This window comes from Equus caballus, chromosome 8 (genome assembly GCF_041296265.1).
Source record: "Equus caballus isolate H_3958 breed thoroughbred chromosome 8, TB-T2T, whole genome shotgun sequence".
Taxonomy (NCBI): Eukaryota; Metazoa; Chordata; class Mammalia; order Perissodactyla; family Equidae; genus Equus; species Equus caballus.
Window position 1 is genome coordinate 50,196,474 of NC_091691.1, and position 19,466 is coordinate 50,215,939.

Sequence of the window (19,466 nt, forward strand, 5' to 3'; positions counted from 1 at the left end):
AACATTTCCTTCCACAAGTTAATTGAGTAGAGCCTTCTAGTTGAAGTTTGCAACAGTCACATCTCCGGAAGTGTAACATTTCTCTAGTTCTCCACAACTTGCCCCACTCCACCCAATCCTTCCTCCTCAAAGAAAGAGAACAAAAGAACCAAAAAATGCGTCTGGGTGTATTAAGCAGATTGAATTTACTAATAGATTCATTAAACTAAATATAGGAACAGGAAACCTACTACCCATTTAAAATTCGAGATTTTATGCCACTTCTGTCAAAATAAAACATACTCAAATGGCAAAGTCCCTATCTGTGCTGGCATAGGTAACACTCAGGGCTTAAACGAAATATAAAGAAATTCTTAAAAGAAATAGTTTTGAAAATATCACCTTCAAATAAAAAACTAGAAACTAAAAGTCACGTTTTCTCACATGTCACTGCTTAGTTGATATACTTTAAATAGTGATAAGCTTCTAATTTTTTTTATTATTTTGTCACCTGTATTATTTTTGTGGGTTTTCCTGTAATCTTGGTTGAACTAAGCTTGCAGTTAAGAAATAAAACAGCAATTAACCAGGTAATTAATTAAAATAAGATAAGATGCCAAACTTTTTGAATGAGTGTATTAAAAAGGAAGGCTGCCAAACATGGATTTCAAGTTAGAATTAAAATAATATGTTCCTCACAGAGTTGCTAGGAGAAATGGGACCGTTTGTAACCTCTTCTACGGTTTGATAGTCAGTACCACAGAGGAGGAAATTCATTTAATTTGGAATTAATTCAGTAATTTATATTACATGAGATTGTTTATTCTGGTGCCTTTGACTGATTTAAAAATGTGGTTTGGCACTATATAGAATGTTTTGGGCTGCTGCCAAAAAAGAAGCACTCTAAAAATGTAAATGTATGAAGATGAAATCATAAAAAAAGTAGAAGAAGAAAATGTGGGCAAGTTTATAAATAATCTTGGAGTAGAGCTTTATAATCATGGCATTAAAAATGAAAAAAGAAGATGTCCTGGAGTAAATGACTGACAAATTTAGCTGCAGAGAGGTTGGAAATTTTATATAGTAAAAAGGACAATAAGTTAAGAAAAACCCCAAAACATCCAAATGACGAACTGAAGAAAATATTTGCACAATGCAGGACAGTCAGACTACCTAGGGGTGATGGAAAGCTTCATTATCTTGAATGTAGTAATGGTCTCAGAGATATATACGTACGTTAAAACTTATATTGTACACTTTCAATATGATAAACATATTGTATGTCAATTTATATTCCATTGGAGGACCATATTTAAGAGCGTCCACTTGGAAAAGAACTTGTTATCATCTCCCCAAGTTTAAAATTTACATGCATTCATCTGTTTATCAATTTGGTGTATTATATATGCTGAAAACCGTCCCACTGCAAAACACTTAGAAATGTTGGATAAACTGTAACAGATGTCCTTTAACATTAACAGCTGAAATAAGAAGAATGAAATGGAAATGCTCAGGGACCATGTATGAAGAAGGAGCCTGAGTGATAAGTGAATGCTGAAGTTAAGGCAGTCCTTAGAGTACCCACCAATCTCAGCACCCTGGAGCTTTAAGTTGGATGGCCTAGCTGGATCTTTATAAGGAAGCAAGTGGGGCTGGAGGCTTCTACTTAAACTGGGGCCCTTGAAGATCTACAATGTGGGTGAAAGGGCAGACAAGAAAAATTCCATGTACCACCAAAGAAAGGACAATGGAACTTGACAGTCTTGTTCTGGGCCTTCAATGCAACAAAACAAAACAAAAAAACCCCCCAAAACTCTCCTCTAGGAATTTGTATTGACAAGCCTGAGATCACATAAGTTTGGGATCCAAATTTATACTAATTGGATGATCCAGAAAATCTTAATCTAAAAATTTACCTTAAAATGATCATGTATGATAGTACCTTTGGGTACCTGTCTGCAGCAAAAGAAATCTCTCCCAAATGGAGGCACAGAAAAACCTCCCACATGAACTTGATCTTATAATCTAAAAATGACAAGACACAAGCTACTAAGTGACAATCAGTAGAAATAAAAAAAAAGAGGGTAAAATTAGACCTCCAAGGCATTAGATATAAGATTTATTGAATAAAGACATAAATTAAACTTGCTTAGTATGTTTAAAAAGAGAATCAAAAATATGAGCAAAAAAATATCATTTTTAAATAAAGACTTGAAAGAACTATAGTTTCTAGATATAGCAATATAGAGATTGCTATAAATGCTCAAAATATTAAATAGCAGAATAGACAAAATTGAAGATAATTTGTAAACTGAAGCATAGATTTAAGAAGAGTTACACAAAATATAATACAGAGAGACAGAGGAATAGATGATACAAGAAGCTAGGCAACAGCTTCTGGAGTTACCACGAGAAAATCTAATCTACCTCTATTGGTATTTGAGAGGAAGAGAATTTAAAGAATGAGGGAGAAGGATGATTTGAAGAAGTAATACTAGAGAATTTTCTGGGGCACTCAAGTTCCAATGATGAAAGACACAGATCTTCGGATTCAGTAAACCCAATGAAACCCAAGCACACACAAAAAAATGAAATTCACCTTTAAGTACATTGTAGTGAAACTTTGGAAACTCAAAGAAAAAGAGAAAATTTAAAAGCAGACAGAGAGCAGAAACAACTAGAAAGAGCCCAGACTTCTGAACAGCAATGGTAAGAGCCTGAGGAGTAGAGCCGTGTCTTTAAAGTCTTGAGAAAAAATAACCATTAACCTAGAATTGTGTACCCAGCTAAGCTATAATTCAGGAAGAAGTTAGAGATTTTGTGTTAATCTGAGACTTTATTTCAGTAAATATCTATGTTAAAATTTCAAAGGTAAGCAATTGAAGAATGATAAAAGAGAGGGAAAAGCTTATAGAGGGGGAAAAAAAGAGTTAAATATCTCAATCAAGATTAAAATTTGCATAACATCAAGTGAGTGTAAAGACATGGGACAACAAAAAGGCTCCTATGCTATAAATTTGTCTGACTTTGGAGGAAAATTTGATACTGCCTATAAAAGATAAAGATAGGTACACATTATGAATATTCAAAAAGGTACTTTATGCAACAGGAAAAAATATAAAGAACTCATATTTCCATCAATAGAAGAATGAATAAATAAATTGTGACATTTTAATACAATGGAATATTATAAAGTGGTAAAAATGAGAAAAGAAACTGAACCTACAGGTCAACATGGTTGAATCTCACACACGTGATTTGTACAAAAATAGAAGTTGATGAAGAATCAGAGCCATCCATCACTATTTATGTAAAATAGAAAAACATAAAATACTATTTATTTTTAGTGATAATGAAGTGCATCGAAATGACAATTATAATGAAAGATACTGTTTTTTTTTCTCTCAGGTAGACAGAGACAGTTATTCATGGAGCTTTTTAGGCAGTGGTGGGTTTAGTGTTTCATTTTGTTACATTTTATATCTTCTTCTATTATTAAATATTTCATAGTAGATATAAAAAATGTTAAAGCACATGAACATTGACTTACTAATTCTGCTACTATGAATCTATGCTGCAGACATACTAAGAATATATTTTGTTACATATTGGGTTGCACCTATTGGGACTTGCCATAATCTTTACATGGCGTCTTCTCCTATCACATTGGCCTCTTAGATACCATCAGGTTTGCCAGATTATGTTGCCTAAATGGCAAGATTGCTTGTATGTATCCGGGACCCGCTTAGCTGTCTTTTCTGCTCTAGGTCCCAGTAAACCTGGCAGCCTTCCCTGACACTCTCAAATGGGTCAGAACAGCATTCCCAAGTGTGGAGTATGCTACTTACAGAACCCGAAGAGGCCTACTGGCCTTCATGCTTCTGTTTTAGTGTTCGAGGGAAAGTCTCAGCACACTCCAGGCTTCTGGACTCCCCAAAACTTCATAGTTGTGTTGAGCACCCCATATGGTTTATCTCCTACTGTTTAACTCATTTGCCTCATTTTATTTAGCTGGTTTAAATAACATGATGTCATTGATATGGTGAACCAATAAGAATGTCCACACTACCCAGATCCCAATCAGGACTCTTATCTGAGAATAGCAGACTTGCAGAAATTGAGAATTCAATCTCCTCTTTCACTCTTGTAATTAAGTAATTTTCTGATCCTCAGGCTTTTCTGCCCTCTGGCTACAGGATACGAGAGCCTTTGGATACCACCTGAGAGGCCCTCTGGCTTTCACACTTTGCCTAAATTGGTGATTAATCCAATGTTTCAATAGTTCCCAGTAAGAAACTTCCACTTCCATCATCCTTATAATTATTACTGCCTCCCTCAGCATCTCAAATGCCCATAGATACAGTTTCTTCTACCAGTGCCCACTCAGTTCACCACTGGTTTAGATGACCCATTACAGGTCATCTTGGTTTATTGACCTACTTCAGGAAGCCAGGTGTTATCAGGACTTTCCACCAATGATGGTGTTCTCATTGCCAGCCAATGACTAACCCAGTTCCAGAATTCCAATTTAGTGCCTGCTTCAGTGAATCACTTCAGGTACTAACTCTCATAGTTTTGTTACCCTAGGTAACAGATTGTAAAATGAAAATTTACATGCTGGTGATTATTGGGAGTGTGCTCCCAGAGACAACACTTGGAAAGCAGTGAGTGAAGCAGGCTTAGGCAAAGGGCAAAGTTGAACTGTGGTACAATTACAGAAGAGAATTCAGATGGTCTTCCAGCAAGCTCTGTAGGTGGGATGGCCATTCAGAGATGCTGAATTGAGATAAGCTATCTGGGCCCACATACTCTCCCATCCATATTGAGAAGTCATGGCATGTAGTCTGCCCTTAGGGAGAGGCTAACCTCTGTCAAGGAAGTTCTCTTCATCCAAGGGCAGTTCCTAGGGAGGGCCTCAGCTGTGAGACCTCAGCCCTCAACACAAGCACCATTTGGGGGAATGAGTGCCTACAGCATGAAGAACAGATTTGTTTGGCATGTTATAGTCTCCACTAGAGGAACAGAAGCAAAGAGTAGAGAGAGTTTTTAATTTTCTCTTTTATTATTGGTCTATCTATCTGTCTTTCTGTCTATCTATCTATATGTCTATCTACTAAAAGTAGTTTAATTTTTTTGCAATGTGCGTATTTGTCATTTATTTTAAAATTATATTTCAAAGGAAAGGAAGTGGGGAGAGAGGGAAGACAAGGATGGAGAGGAGGAGGAGGAGCAGAAGACTAAATAAAATTTGATTTAGCTTAAATGATAATCTCAAATTAAAAATGCCTTCTGCAATGTTAGTTCAGGGTGAATCTTTCCCTGCCAAAAAAAAAAAAAAAAAAAACGGTAAAAAAAAAAATACCTTCTGTAATAAACCAGGCCATGCTAGGTAAAGTGTCAGTAGCTGATGCTGAAACCTACATTTAATTACATCTATAAATCTGCATGTTTCATTGTTAGCTCATTTGATAATGAAGGAAACAGTGTAAAAATCAAAACCCTTTGAAATCACATGAAAAATTGTGGCTTGTAAAGGCCAATGGACATAAGACATCAAACACAAGCCAGCGGGAGATAGTGTAGAACACCCTGGCTATACCTAACATTTGTGATCATCACAAGACTCTCTCTGCACATGAAGAAATCAGGTTTAAATGGCAAATAGAAATATTTCTGATGATTTTTTAAATGTAAGTAATATTTTGTGTGTGTTAGTTACTGCAGATAACTTTCAAAGGAGTGGACTAATTGGGGGAGGCAAACAAAATAATGGAATACTATGTCAAGTAGAATTCAGTCAGTAAACAGAAACTACTGTTGATATTTCAGTAAGAAAAGTATTTAATATAGATTATTAGAATGGAAATTTGTTAGAAGTACTGGAGGAACAAACTGGATGACTATGGTATTACTGAAAGATCAAGAAATGAAATGAAGCTGCTCTTATGCCCATTGGAGCCTGTTTTCATATGCCTCCTGACTGCACAGCTGAGAGGAAGACTATGGTTGTCTTCTGGGTATAGTCAGCTCATGCTTCTTTTCTTCTGTGTTGCCACATGCCTGATGAGCACACACTAGACTAGTGCTAGAGTCTTGAGAAAAATAATGACTTCTAGCTTCCGTCTCCCTTCCAGTCTCATGAAAGTGCCCCATCGGCAGACCCTACACTGGAACTTCACCGACAATAGAGACTTTAGTCTTCTAGCACATGAAGGATTAGAAGGGCAAGGATGGTGCTAAGTACTAAAACAAGAAATATTGGGCACAATTCATCCCTGGTTACTTAGCATTGCCAAAAATCCAGATACAGCAAAGTTAAAACCACTAGATCAGTAAAATTGGATTTAGTAAGAGTTTATTGTGCATATAAGAACAGTTCAGGACCTGGGAGCTTTCAAATCCTAAACTGGTATGAAGCTGAGGGGCATGGTCTTATAAGATGGCATATAAAGAGAGAATGAGGAAGTTGTTTAACCTTTAGAATGACTGATTATTACAATGGGGGTTTCCAGATGGCAGGGGATTGGTTAAAAGTGATTATCTTATACCATTTTTAGGAAGATGACTTAAGTTTCTTTTATGATTACCAGAGGCATTTACAAGAACTAACCTAAGTGAAGTTTTACTTATGTTCATGAAATAAGCTAGATTTAGTTTTGCTTATATGGCTTAAATGGTTTTGTTTTCTCAGGGAATTTTCAAGTCTGGTGTCCATTTTGTGTTTAATTTTAACAGCATCCACTGCTCTTCTTTGCACGTTAGTTGCTCTTGACCTTTGCATGTTTGCATCCATTCTTCTTATTAAAAATCAGTGGTCACAATGTCTACAAAAGTGAGTGGTCACAAAGTCCCATCACTCACTACGTTAATCTCTGAGTTTTGTTTAGTCCTCTTCTTCTTAGGAGCAATTTTACTTGCGACTAAATTTTATAGCTTAAAGACTGAATTATTTAGTTATACTTTCAGCAAAGATGGAGTAACAGGGACTGGATTTACCTCCTGACTAAAACAACTGAAAAAAGACACCAAATACTTGAAACAATGGCTCTCATGAGATTGGAAACTTGGAAAGAAAGTAAAGTGATCCCAGAGATAAAAGAAACAAATGAGGTGAGAACGAAAATTGCCTGACTTACTGACTGGAGAAAGTTTGTAGGTCACTTCATGAAGAAGAAGAAACCATGCAGAGCCCAAGTTGAAAAGATAGAGTTGAGAGTATGGAAATTTCAGGGCAGGGCAATGGAGGGGCAGGAGCCACACAGATGAGAACTCTGGAGATCTTCAGAGAGTACCCTCAAGGATTCAGTTTAGTACCAATGGGTGCATGCATCTGAGGAAACTACTCAAAATTGGGAAAAGAGGGAACAGTGGCTAAAGCTCACATAACGCTGAGCGGTGTGTCTATTCCAAATAATGAGAGTGGAAAATCTCATAATTCACTGAGCATTTGGTAGAGTCTAAAGTGTTTTGCTGCAGTAGTGGGAAAAATTGATTTTTGAATAAATGCTGCTATGGTCCACCTAATAAAATTTAAAGGCGAGACCTCAAAGCATTAAATAGCTTTCAAATAACTTTTCTTTATCTCACAACAAAGTTCAAGAATATTTATAGGGATACAAATATATATAGCAACCAACAAGTTAACATTCACAATATTTAGCATCCAATCAAAAGTTACTAGCCGTGTACAGAAGCAGGAAAACACAACTCGTAACTAGGAGAAGAATCACTCAGTTGAAACTGACCCAGCAATGACATAGATGATAGAATTAATAAAGTATATTACAACAGTTACTATAATTGTGTTTCATATATTCAAAAAGCTAGAGAAAAGAATAAATGTTAAGTAAAGACATGGAAGATATAAAATAGACCAAATTGAATGTCTGTATATGAAAATTACAATTACAAGATGGGAAAATACATTGCATGTACCCAATTATATGTTGTCTATAAGAAATGTACTTTAAATATAAAGGAATGTGTAAAGTAAAAGTAAATGGATGGAAGAAGTTATACCATGTTAACACTAATAGAAAGAAAGCAAGAGTAGCTATACTAATTTCAGACAGAGCTTCTTTCAGACCAAGGAAAAATATCAGTGATAAATAGGGACAGTACATAATGATAAAGGGATCAGTTCTGCAAGAATGCATAATAATTCTCAACATGTATGCATCTAACAACAGAGTGTCAAAATATGTGAGGCAAAAACTGATAGAACTACAAGAAAGAATAGATGAATTCACTATTATAGATGGAGAATTCAACACTCCTCTATCACAAATGGACAGATCCAGCTCATAGAAAATCATTAAGGACATAGCTGAACTCAATAACACCATCGATCAGCTGGATATAACTGATAAATATAGACTCCTTCAGCCAACAACAGCAGAATACACATTCTTCTCAAGTTCACATGGAACGTTCACCAAAATAGACCACATTCTGGGCCATAAAATACACTTTAATAAATTTAAAAGAATGGAAATAATACTATGTTTGCTCTAAGACCACAATAGAATTCAACCAGGAATCAATAACAGAAAGATAGTTGGAAAACCCCCAAATATGTGAGATTAAAAAGCACACTTTTAAGTAACACATATGTCAAGTAAGAAATATCAAGAGAAATTTAAAAATCTTTTGAAATAAATGAAAATTAAGGCACATTTTATCAAAATTTGTGGGATGCAGTGAAAGTAGTGTTTAGAGAGAAATTTATAGCAGTGAATGCAAATACTAGAAAAGAAGAAAGATCTAAAATCAATAATCTGAGGTTCTACCATAGGAACTAGAGAAAGAACACATTAAACACAAAATAAGAAAAAGAGATATAGTAAAAATTAGAGCAGAAGTCAATGACATTGAAAACAGGAAATTAATGGAGAAAATTAAAAAAACCAGAAGCTTGTTCTTTGAAAAAAATAAGTAAAATTGATAAGCCTCCAGCAAGCTACTAAGAAGAAGAGAGAGAGGGCACATATACTAATATCATAAATGAAAGAGAGGACATCACTGTAGATCTCATAGATATTAAAAGGATAATAAAGGACTACCATGAACAACTCTATGCCCGTAAATTTGATAACTTAGGTGAAATGGACAATTATTTGAAAGACCTAATCTGCCATAACTCACACAAGAAGAAATAGACAATATGAACAAGTATATACCCATTAAAGAAATTAAGTCAATAATTAATAATCTTCCAAAATGGAAAGCACCAGGCCCAGATGAATTCACTAGTGAAATCTACCAAACACTTCAGGAAGAAATTGTACCAATTCTCATCCAGAAAATAGAAGCAGACAGAATACTTCCTAACCCATTCTATGAGGCCAGCATTACCCTAAGGCCAAAACTAGAGAAGGAAATTACAAGAAAAGAAAACTACAGACCAATATCTTTCATAAATATAGATGCAAAAATCTTTGACAGAATATTAGTGAATCAAATCTAATGGTGTATAAAAGGAATTATACACCATAGCCAACTGGGAATTATCTTAGGGATGCACAGCTGGTCAACGTTCAAAAACCAATTAATGTAATCCATCATGTCAATAGGCTAAAAAAGAAAAATCACAGAATCATATTAGTAAATGCAAAAAAAATCATTTGACAAAATCCAACATCCATTCATGATAAACACTCTCAGTAAAGTAGGAGTAGAGGGGAACTTCCTTAACTTGATAAAGAATATCTATAAAAACCTACAGCTAGCATCATACTTAATGTTGAAAACCTCGAAGCTTTCCTGTTAAGATCAGGAACAAGACAGGGATGTCCCTTCTCACCACTCCTTTTCGACATCGTATTGGAAGTCCTAGCTAGTACGTAAGACAAGAAAAGGAAATAAAAGACGTATAGATTGGGAAGGAAGAAAGAAAATTGTCTTCGTTAGCAGATGACGATTGTTTATGTAGAAAATCCAAAAGAATAGACAAAAATATTCCAGCAACTAATGAGCAATTACAGCAGGGTTGTAGGATACAAGGTTAATACTCACAAGTCAATCACTTTCCTGTATGCCAGCAATGAAAAAATAGAATTTGAAATTAAACACACAATACCATCCCAACAACAACAACAACAAAAACTCACAACCCAATCAGAAAATGGGCCAAAGATCTGAACAGATCTCCAGAGAAGATATATAGATGACCAACAGGCACATGAAGAGATGTTCAACATCATTAACTATCAGGGAAATGTAAATCAAAACTACAATGAGATATCACATCACTCCCATCAGAATGGCTATAATTAACAAGACAGGAAACAAGTTTTGGAGAGGATGTGAAGAGAAGGGAACACTCATACACTGCCAGTGGGAGTGCAACTGGTGCAGCCACTATGGAAAATAGTATGCAGATTCCTTAAAAAATAAGAATAGAACTACCATATAATCCAGTTATTCCACTGCTGAGTATTTATCCAAAGAATACAAAAACATGAATGTATAAAAGATATGTGCACCCCTATGTTCATCACAGCGTTATTCACAATAGGGAAGACTTGGAAGCAACCTAGGTGCCCATCAAGGGATGAATGGATAAAGATGTGGTATATATACACAATGGAATACTATCAGCCATAAGAAACCATGAAATAGGCCATTTTTGACAACATGGTTGGACCTTGAGAGTATTATGCTCAGTGAAATAAGTCAGAGGGAGAAAGTCAAATACCATATGATCTCACTCATAAGTAGTAGATAAAGACAATGACAAACAAACACATAACAACAGAGATTGGATTGGTGGTTACCAGAGGGGAGATAGGGAGGAGGGCGAAAGGGGTGATTAGGTACACGTGTGTAGTGATGGATAGTAATTAGTCTTTGGGTGGTGAACATGATATAATCTACAGAGAAATTGAAACATATAACAATATACACCTGAAATTTATACAATGTTATAAACCAATGTTACCACAATTAAAAAACCCACTTATATCAGCATCCCCCAAAATGAAATACTTGGGATCAATCTATCAAGATATGCACAAGATCTATATGAGGAAAACAACAAAACTCTGATGAAAGAAATCAAAGAACTAAGGAAATGGAGAGTTATTCCATGTTCATGGATAAGAAAACTCAATATTTTCAAGATGTCGGTTATTCCCAACTTGATCTATAGATTCAACGCAATCATAATTGAAATCCCAGCAAGCTATTTTGTAGATATTGACAAACTGATTCTAAAGTTTACATGGAGAGACAAAAGACTCAGAATAGCCAAAACAATATTGAAGTAAAAGAACAAAGTTGGAGGACTGACACTACCCAACTTCAACATATACTGTAAAGCTACAGTAATCAAGACAGTGTGGTATTGGTGAAAGAAAAGACAAATAGATCATTTGAAAAGGATAGAGAGCCCAGAAATAGATCCACATAAATACAGTCAACTGATCTTTAACAAAGAAGCAAAGACAATCAAATGGAGAAAAATAATCTTTTCAACCAATGGTCCTGGAACAACTAGACATCCACACGGAGGAAAAAATGAATCTAGACACAGACCTTACACCCTTCACAAAAATTAACTTAAAATGGATCTCACAGACATAATGTAACACAAGACTGTAAAACTCCTAGAAAATACCTAAGAGTTATATTATTGGAAGAAATCTGGATGACCTTGGGTTTGGCAATGACTTTTGGTATGCAGCACCAAAGGCACAATCTATGAAAGAAAGAATTGGTAAACTAGACTTCATTAAAATTAAAAATTCCTGCTCATTGACAGATACTTTCAAGAGAATAAAAAGACAAGCCAACGACTGAGAGAAAATATTTGCAAGACACATCCTACAAATGACTATTATGCAAAATATACAACAGATTCTTAAAATTCATAAGAACACAAGCAACCTGATTAAAAAAATGGACCAAAGACCTGAACAGACACCTCGCCAAAGAAGACATACAGATGGAAAATAAGCATATGAAAATATGCTCCATATCACATGTCATGAGGGAAATGCAAATTAAAACAACAATGAGACATCCCTACACACCTATTAGAATAACCAAAATCTAGAACACCGACAATGCCAAATGCTGACAAGGATGTGGAACAATAAAGACTTTCATACACTGCTAGTGGGAATGCAAAATGGTACAGCCACCTTGGAAGAAAGTTTGGTGGTTTCTTACAAAACTAAACATACTCTAACCATATGGTCTGGCAATCATGTTCCTTGGTATTTACCTAAAGGAGCTGAAAACTCATGTCCCCATAAAAAGTTGCATAGGGATATTTATAATAGCTTTATTCATAATTGCCAAAACTTAGAATCAACCAAGATGTCTACTAGTAGGTAAATGGATAAACTGTGCTAAATCCAGAAAATGGAATATTATTCGGTGCTAAAAAGAACTGAGCTATCAAGCCATGAAACAACACAGAGCAACCTGAAATATGTATTAGTAAGTGAAGGAAGCCAATCTGAACAGGCTACGGAATTGGAATTGTATGATTCCAATAACATGATATTCCAGTATGGGCAAACCTATGGAGACAGCAAAAAGATCAGTGGTTGCCAGAGGTTAGAGGGGAGGGAGGGATGAATGGGAAGATCACAGAGAATTTTTAGGGTAGTGAAACAACTCTGTATGATACTACAGTGGTGGATACATGTCAGTATACATTTGTCCAAACCCATAGAATGTACACTAAGAGTGAACCCTAATATAGACGACAGACTCTAGGTGATAAGGGTGTGTCAACGTAGGTTCAACAGTTGTAAAATATCTACCACTCTGGTGGGGGTTATTGATAACGGCAGAGGTTATGCATGTGTAGGGTTAGGGAGTATATGGGAATTCTCTGTACCCTCAACTCAATATTTCTGTGAACCTAAAACTTTTATAGAAAAGAAAATCTACTAAAAGATAATACACTACATGTGATTATCAGCAGATTGGACATTGCATAAGAGAAGATTAGTAAACTTGAAGACATAGAAATAGAATCTAAGATAAAGCTCAGAGCAAAGACAGACTGAACAAAGTAAACGAAGAATCAGTAACCTGTTAAACAATTTTACGCACTAACATATGCATGTAATTGATGACTTTCTAAAGGAGAGGGTGTTAAGGAGACGAAAGGCAGAATAACATTTGCAAAAATAATGCCCCTAAATTTCTAAATTTGATTAAAACTTTAAACACACAGATCCAAGAAGATCACCAAACCCAACCACAAGAAGCATGAAGAAAATGCACCAAAGCATATAAAACACCAGTATTTTGAACCAGTGACAAAAAGAAAATCTTAGACGCAGCCGGAGGGAAAAAAGACACACTATGTTCAGAGGAACAAAGATAAGGATGACAGAAAATTTCTTGGTGGAAACTAAAGAAAACTAAAAGACAGTGGAACAATATCTTTAAGATGCTGAAAGCAAAAAAAATTGTTAACCTAGAATTCTATCCTTGGTGAAAAACCTGTCAAAAATAAAAAATTAAGCCATTTTAAGCTAAAAGCTTATGCAAAAACTAACAGTATTAATCACCAGTAGACCTGAATTAAAGAAATGGTAGTCAATCTTTCAAGTGGAGGGAAGATGACGTCAAATGGAAATCTAGATCAATACGACGGAATAAGGAACACTGAAGAGGTAATTACATGAGTAAATATAGAGGGTTTTTCTTTTTTTATTATACTATCTCTCTAAAGGATCATCAACAAATGTGTGCTTTTTGCCAACTGGAGTAATGGGAACCAAATTTACTCTCCTACCTGAAACAACAAAAAACATAATGAGAACAATATATGAAACATTGGCTTTTGAAGCACTGGATATCAGGCAACAAAGGAAAGTGGTAAATTGACTAAATACTTCAAGTAAAAGATTGTTTGCTAGACTACACACATAAACATGCTTTTGACACAAAGACTGAAATTAAAAGAAAAGGAAAAGAAATGCCTTGTAAATACTAACAAAATAAACACCTCTGGTGTGGCCACTCTGGTATCAGAAAAAGTATAATCGAAAGCAAGATGAATTACTACACAGGGGTACATCTACTAGAAAGATCCTATTTCTGTGCATTCAATATCATGACTTCAAAATATATAATGCGAACACTGACAGAACTAAAATAAATTCAATGTCATAGTAGAAAACTTTAGTGTTGCTGCCTTAATAGCTAATAGAAAAAGCAGGCAAAAATTCTATAATGTAGAGAAGATCTTTAAAATAATAAAAAAATTGGCCTAATTAACAAATACAGTGTACAGAAGACATTTATCAAAATTGATTATGCACTGGGACATACATAAAGCCTCCACAAATACCAAAGAATTTGATCGAGTATATTCTATTGTCACAGTCGAATCTAGTCAGATATCAGTAATAAAAAAGATAAGTACATAGGTAGTTGGAAAATAAAGCGTATATATCTGAATAGTTCATGGGTTGAAGAAATCACAGCGCGATTAAGAAACATTTAAACTGGATTATAATGATGATACAATATTTTAGAACATGTAAGATGTGAGCAAAGCAGTGATTAGAGTGAGATTTGCAGGCTTAAATGCATGTGCTAGAAAAGAAGAAAGGTAAAAAATCAATGATCTTTTCTTCAACCTCAAGAATCTAGAAAAAAAAGCAAAACAAGATGAAGAAAGAAGAAAAGAAAGTGATAAAAATAAAAGTGAAATTAATAAAATAGAAAAAACTCAGAAGAATAACAGTCAAAAGTTGGCACTACAGAAAGTAAAAAAATTTGTAAACTCGGCATTACTTTATCAAGAAAAAGAGAAAAAAACGTATCATTAATATCAGGAATCACTACATCACTTCAGATTCTACAGAAATTAACTTCTACAGTAATTAAAAAGATAAGAAGATATTCTAAATAGATATAAACCAATAATTTAGAAAATGAAAATGAAATAGAAAATTTTAAAAAAATACAACTTACCCAAACTGATAGAAGAATATATAATTTAAAGTCTATTAACTTCTAAAAAATTATGGTTTTTATTAAAATTTTTTCTTTAAAGAAAATTCCAGGCTTAACAGCTTCAACAGCAAATTCTTCTAAATCTTTAGGAAAATAATAACAGCAATATTACATAAACTGTTGCAGAGAATAGCAAAAGAGAGACCAGTAAAACTTTGATACCCAAACCTAACAAGGACATCACATCAATGGGAACTTGTGGACCAGTCCCTTTCATGAACAAAGGTACAAAAACTGTAAACAAAATATCAAAAAGAGAATTTAACATTATTTAAAGGAAAAATATATCACATCAAAGTGGAACATATTTCAGGCATGCCAGAGGGATTTATCATTTGCAAAGCAGTCAATCTAACTGATTAACATAAAAAGGAAGAAAAATTATGTAATCATATTGATAGAATCAGTTACTGCACTTGATAAATTCAGGAAGCATTCATAAAAATTTTTTTAAAAATTAACAAGATAGGAATGGAAGAGAATTTTTTAACCTAATAAAGAATGATCAGAGATATCATATTTAACAGTGAAATATTGAAAAATTTCTCTCTGAGATTGGATATTTGATAAGAATGCCCATTTCACTAGTTCAACATTTTACTTAATAGTCTACAGAGAGTAAGAAGGCAAGCAAAAGATGAAAGAGGAATAAAGATGGAAAAGATAGGAACTAAACTGTCATTATTCTCAGAAAATTGGATTGTGAAATAAAAAGTTCCAAAGACTCTACAGACAATGTATTAAAATTACTAAAGTGGTGTTAGCATAGTCACAGGACACAAGTTCAATAAGCAAAAATCAACTTTATAATTAGAGACAAATAACTAGAAAATTAATTTTTAAAATAATATAATGTTCGATTGTGTTAAAAATTACCAAATAGAAAGTCATAGTACCTCTACACTGAACATCACAAAAATCATTGACAGAAATTTTAAAAGATAGAATAAATTAAGCGATATAGCATGTTCACAGATTGAAAGACACAATACTGTAAACATGTTGTGTTAGTTAGAAATTATTGTGTAACAAATTCCTCCCACTCTTGGTGACTTAAAATAACAACCAGTTATTATTACTCACGAATGGTCTAGTCGTAGGGGAAGGGCTGCTGATCTAGGTCATGGTCATGACTGGTCTCACGTATGCTTCTGTGGTCATCTAGTGGATCAACTGGAATCTAGTGGGTCCAGAATAACTTCACTTACATACTGAGTAGATATCTGGCTTAAACTTGGACAACAGGTGTTAAACGGTTGTTTGTCTCCCATAATTAAGCAAGCTATGCTATGTTTGTTCATATGGTGGTGTGGCAGTGTTCCAATAAAGAGACAGGATAAACAAAAGCCTTCTTGAAACCTAACTGTGACACTACACAATGTCATTCCACTGCATCTTATCATCCAAAACAAGTCATAATCCTAGCCCAAATCCGAGAGTTGGATAAATAGATTTATATCTTGATAGGATGAGTTACAAAGTTCCATTGCAAAGGATGACCATAGGAAGGATGGAAAATTATGGGCATTTTTCCTTTCTATAACAGATGTTAATTCTTTCCAAATTTGTTTATAGCTTCAGTGCATCCCAATAAAAATCCTGTGGGGTTTTTTTGTGTGTGTGTGTAGGTTGAAAAGCGGATTCTAAATTTATTTGGGAATGTAAATGGCCAACAATCTCCAAGGCAATCTTAATAAAAAGAACCAACTTGGAGACCTCCACTAACAAATAAAAGGACCTAGTATAAAGTTGTGGAAATTAAGATAGTGTGTTATTGGCACAAGGATATGCATCACGTCATTTTAAACAAAGTTGATGTAGAAGGTAGCATGGAAATAATAATCTTTTCGATACACTGTGCTAGGTCAATTGAATATTTTCATGAAAAAAAAGAAAATTGACCCTACCTAACACAACACGCACACATGCAGACACACACACGTACACAAATCATTCAAGCAGACTGCAGGTATAAGTGAAAGGGTAAACAATACAGCTTTTGAAAAAGACATTGGAAAATATCTTTATGTCCTAGGAGTAGACAATAAGTAATTCTTTAACAGGACGCTAAACACGCTAACCATAATTGAAAAGTGAGAACTTAGACTTTTGGAAGATTAAGAACTTCTGCTCATCAAAAACATTATTAAGAATGTGAAACTGTAATTCACAAAAAAGGCAAAGAACTCTGCAACTCAATAATAGTAGACAATCAAAAAAGAATATACAAAAGACTCGAAGAAGGACCTCACAAAAAGCAGATAGCCAATGGTGGATATAGATAAAAAAGGCACATGAGACATTATGATTTATCAAGGAAATTGAAATTGAAACCACAAAGGGCTATACAAACACTAGAAGGACTAAGACAAAAAAGACAAAGAATATCAAGAATTGGAGAGGATATGGAACATTCAAAATTCTTTTATAATGCCAAATGGGAGTGGAAATTGTATAATCACTTTAGGAAACTATTGATACAGACTAAAGAATTCTACTCCCAGGTAATTACTCAACAGAAATACTTACATATAATCACCAAAACATGTATATAAGAATGCAGATCACAGCCTTATTCATAATAGTCCCAAACTGACAACAACACAGATGTCCAAAAATAATAGAATAGATAAATAATATGTTGTATATTCACATAATGGAATACTTTGCAGAAATAAGAATGGACAAACTATAATTATGTCCAACAACATGAATGAAACTCACACACGTAATGCTGAATCAAAGAAGCCAGAAACAAAAGAGTACAGACAGTAACTCCGTTTACATAAAGTTCATAAAATGGATCTATAGTGCTACAAGTCACAACAGTGGTTGTCTTGGGGAGGACTGTGACGTGAGGACTTCTGTGGGGATGGTAATGCTCTATTACTGACATGCGCTAGATTTCTGGGGGAAAAAGAGAAAGAAAAAAAGCCAATAATATTTAATCATACCTAGAATGTTTTAGAATAGGGGATAGAATGTTACGGAATTTGAAATATATGCTATGTTTTTTCTTCAGATAAGGTTCCATAAACTGCTAAAACCTTATGTTATAACTTCATGCTCTTTCATTGCCTGCTCATCTGAGCTTTTGTTGCATTCACTAGTCATTCAATAATACCATATACTGTCTGATCTTTGATCTTAGTTTATTATCCAAATTGTGTCTCTGCTGGGTTCAGCACCGCCATTTTACATAAATACGTAGAAATAAACCCCTTTGGACAATATTAAGTACTAATTCCCAACTGGGGAAAGTGCATTTTTTATTAATCAATTCATTTCACAATTTAACGGGAAAGTTTAAATTTTTTTTCTCATTAGGAAAATAGGTAGATGAATTTGTATTAAAAAATATCCTTGTGCTGGAATACAAAGGCTCAAGTCCTTAAAACAAGAAACCTCAGAGCACCTGGCCCAAGGGCAGCCTTTCCCAGATCACCAAAGAAGCAATACATTTATAGGAGCTGAGAGGGTAGCTGTAGGAGTGGTGGCACTGTGTTCTATGGCTCCTTTGATAAAATCGTGACCCCATAATTTGGAGACCAGTTGGTTGCATCAAACAACGAAATTGTTATTGTTTTAGTTTCCTTGTGAATTTTTCATTAAGGAGTAAAGAGCTATTTGTAATTTGGTGAAAGGAAGTGCCCATGCAACTCTATATGCAAAGCATATATGAATAGACACATAGGTATATATGTGTATATAATCCACTTATACATCTGTCTGTCTATCTATCTATCTATCTATCTATGTACATCTATCATCTGTCTATGAAAAAGAGTGACCTATCTGTGTTAGAGAATTACTACTCTTTGTATTGTGAAATTTTGAATGCTATGGCATATGCTCCTATTATAGACTTGTATTTTAAGACAGAAACATAAAAGCATAAAAAAATAATTCTATAAGACAACTGAATGTACTGTTACAATATCCTCAAGATATTTTCTTTCAAAATATACTGTATAGGACATTATAACTACAATTTTGTTATTCAGAATGGCTTATTGAATTACTTAATTTATAGAAACATTTTTAAAATTCCTTTTAGCCTATCCTCATTTCAACTTAACTAAGAACATTTTAATAGACACCCTCCCAACACATACACAGAGGTGCACACACACTAAATAAATGGAAGTGATATAAGTGATATTTGTTTTAGAGACTCTAATAGCCATAAAAGAAAAGCTAGAGTTATACTTGTCTCCTCTCTCCCCAGTCATCCACCCCTGTCTCCATTAGAGGGTTCTCTTAATTCTGGGAATGTTAACAACTAATCGTTTCTGAACCATGATTTGACTCTTACCGAGCCTCATTTTTTGTTTGCTTTCTTTGTTCTCATTGGATATTTGAGTAGGATGTAGTTGGGTATTAAAATATATTTTGAAAAGCAGGATGTATGCTACAGCAGATTCACCTGTGACTGGAGTTCGCTCAGTTTTCTTATTGTGAAGACTTAAGAATGTAGAATACACTAAAATGTAGGATAC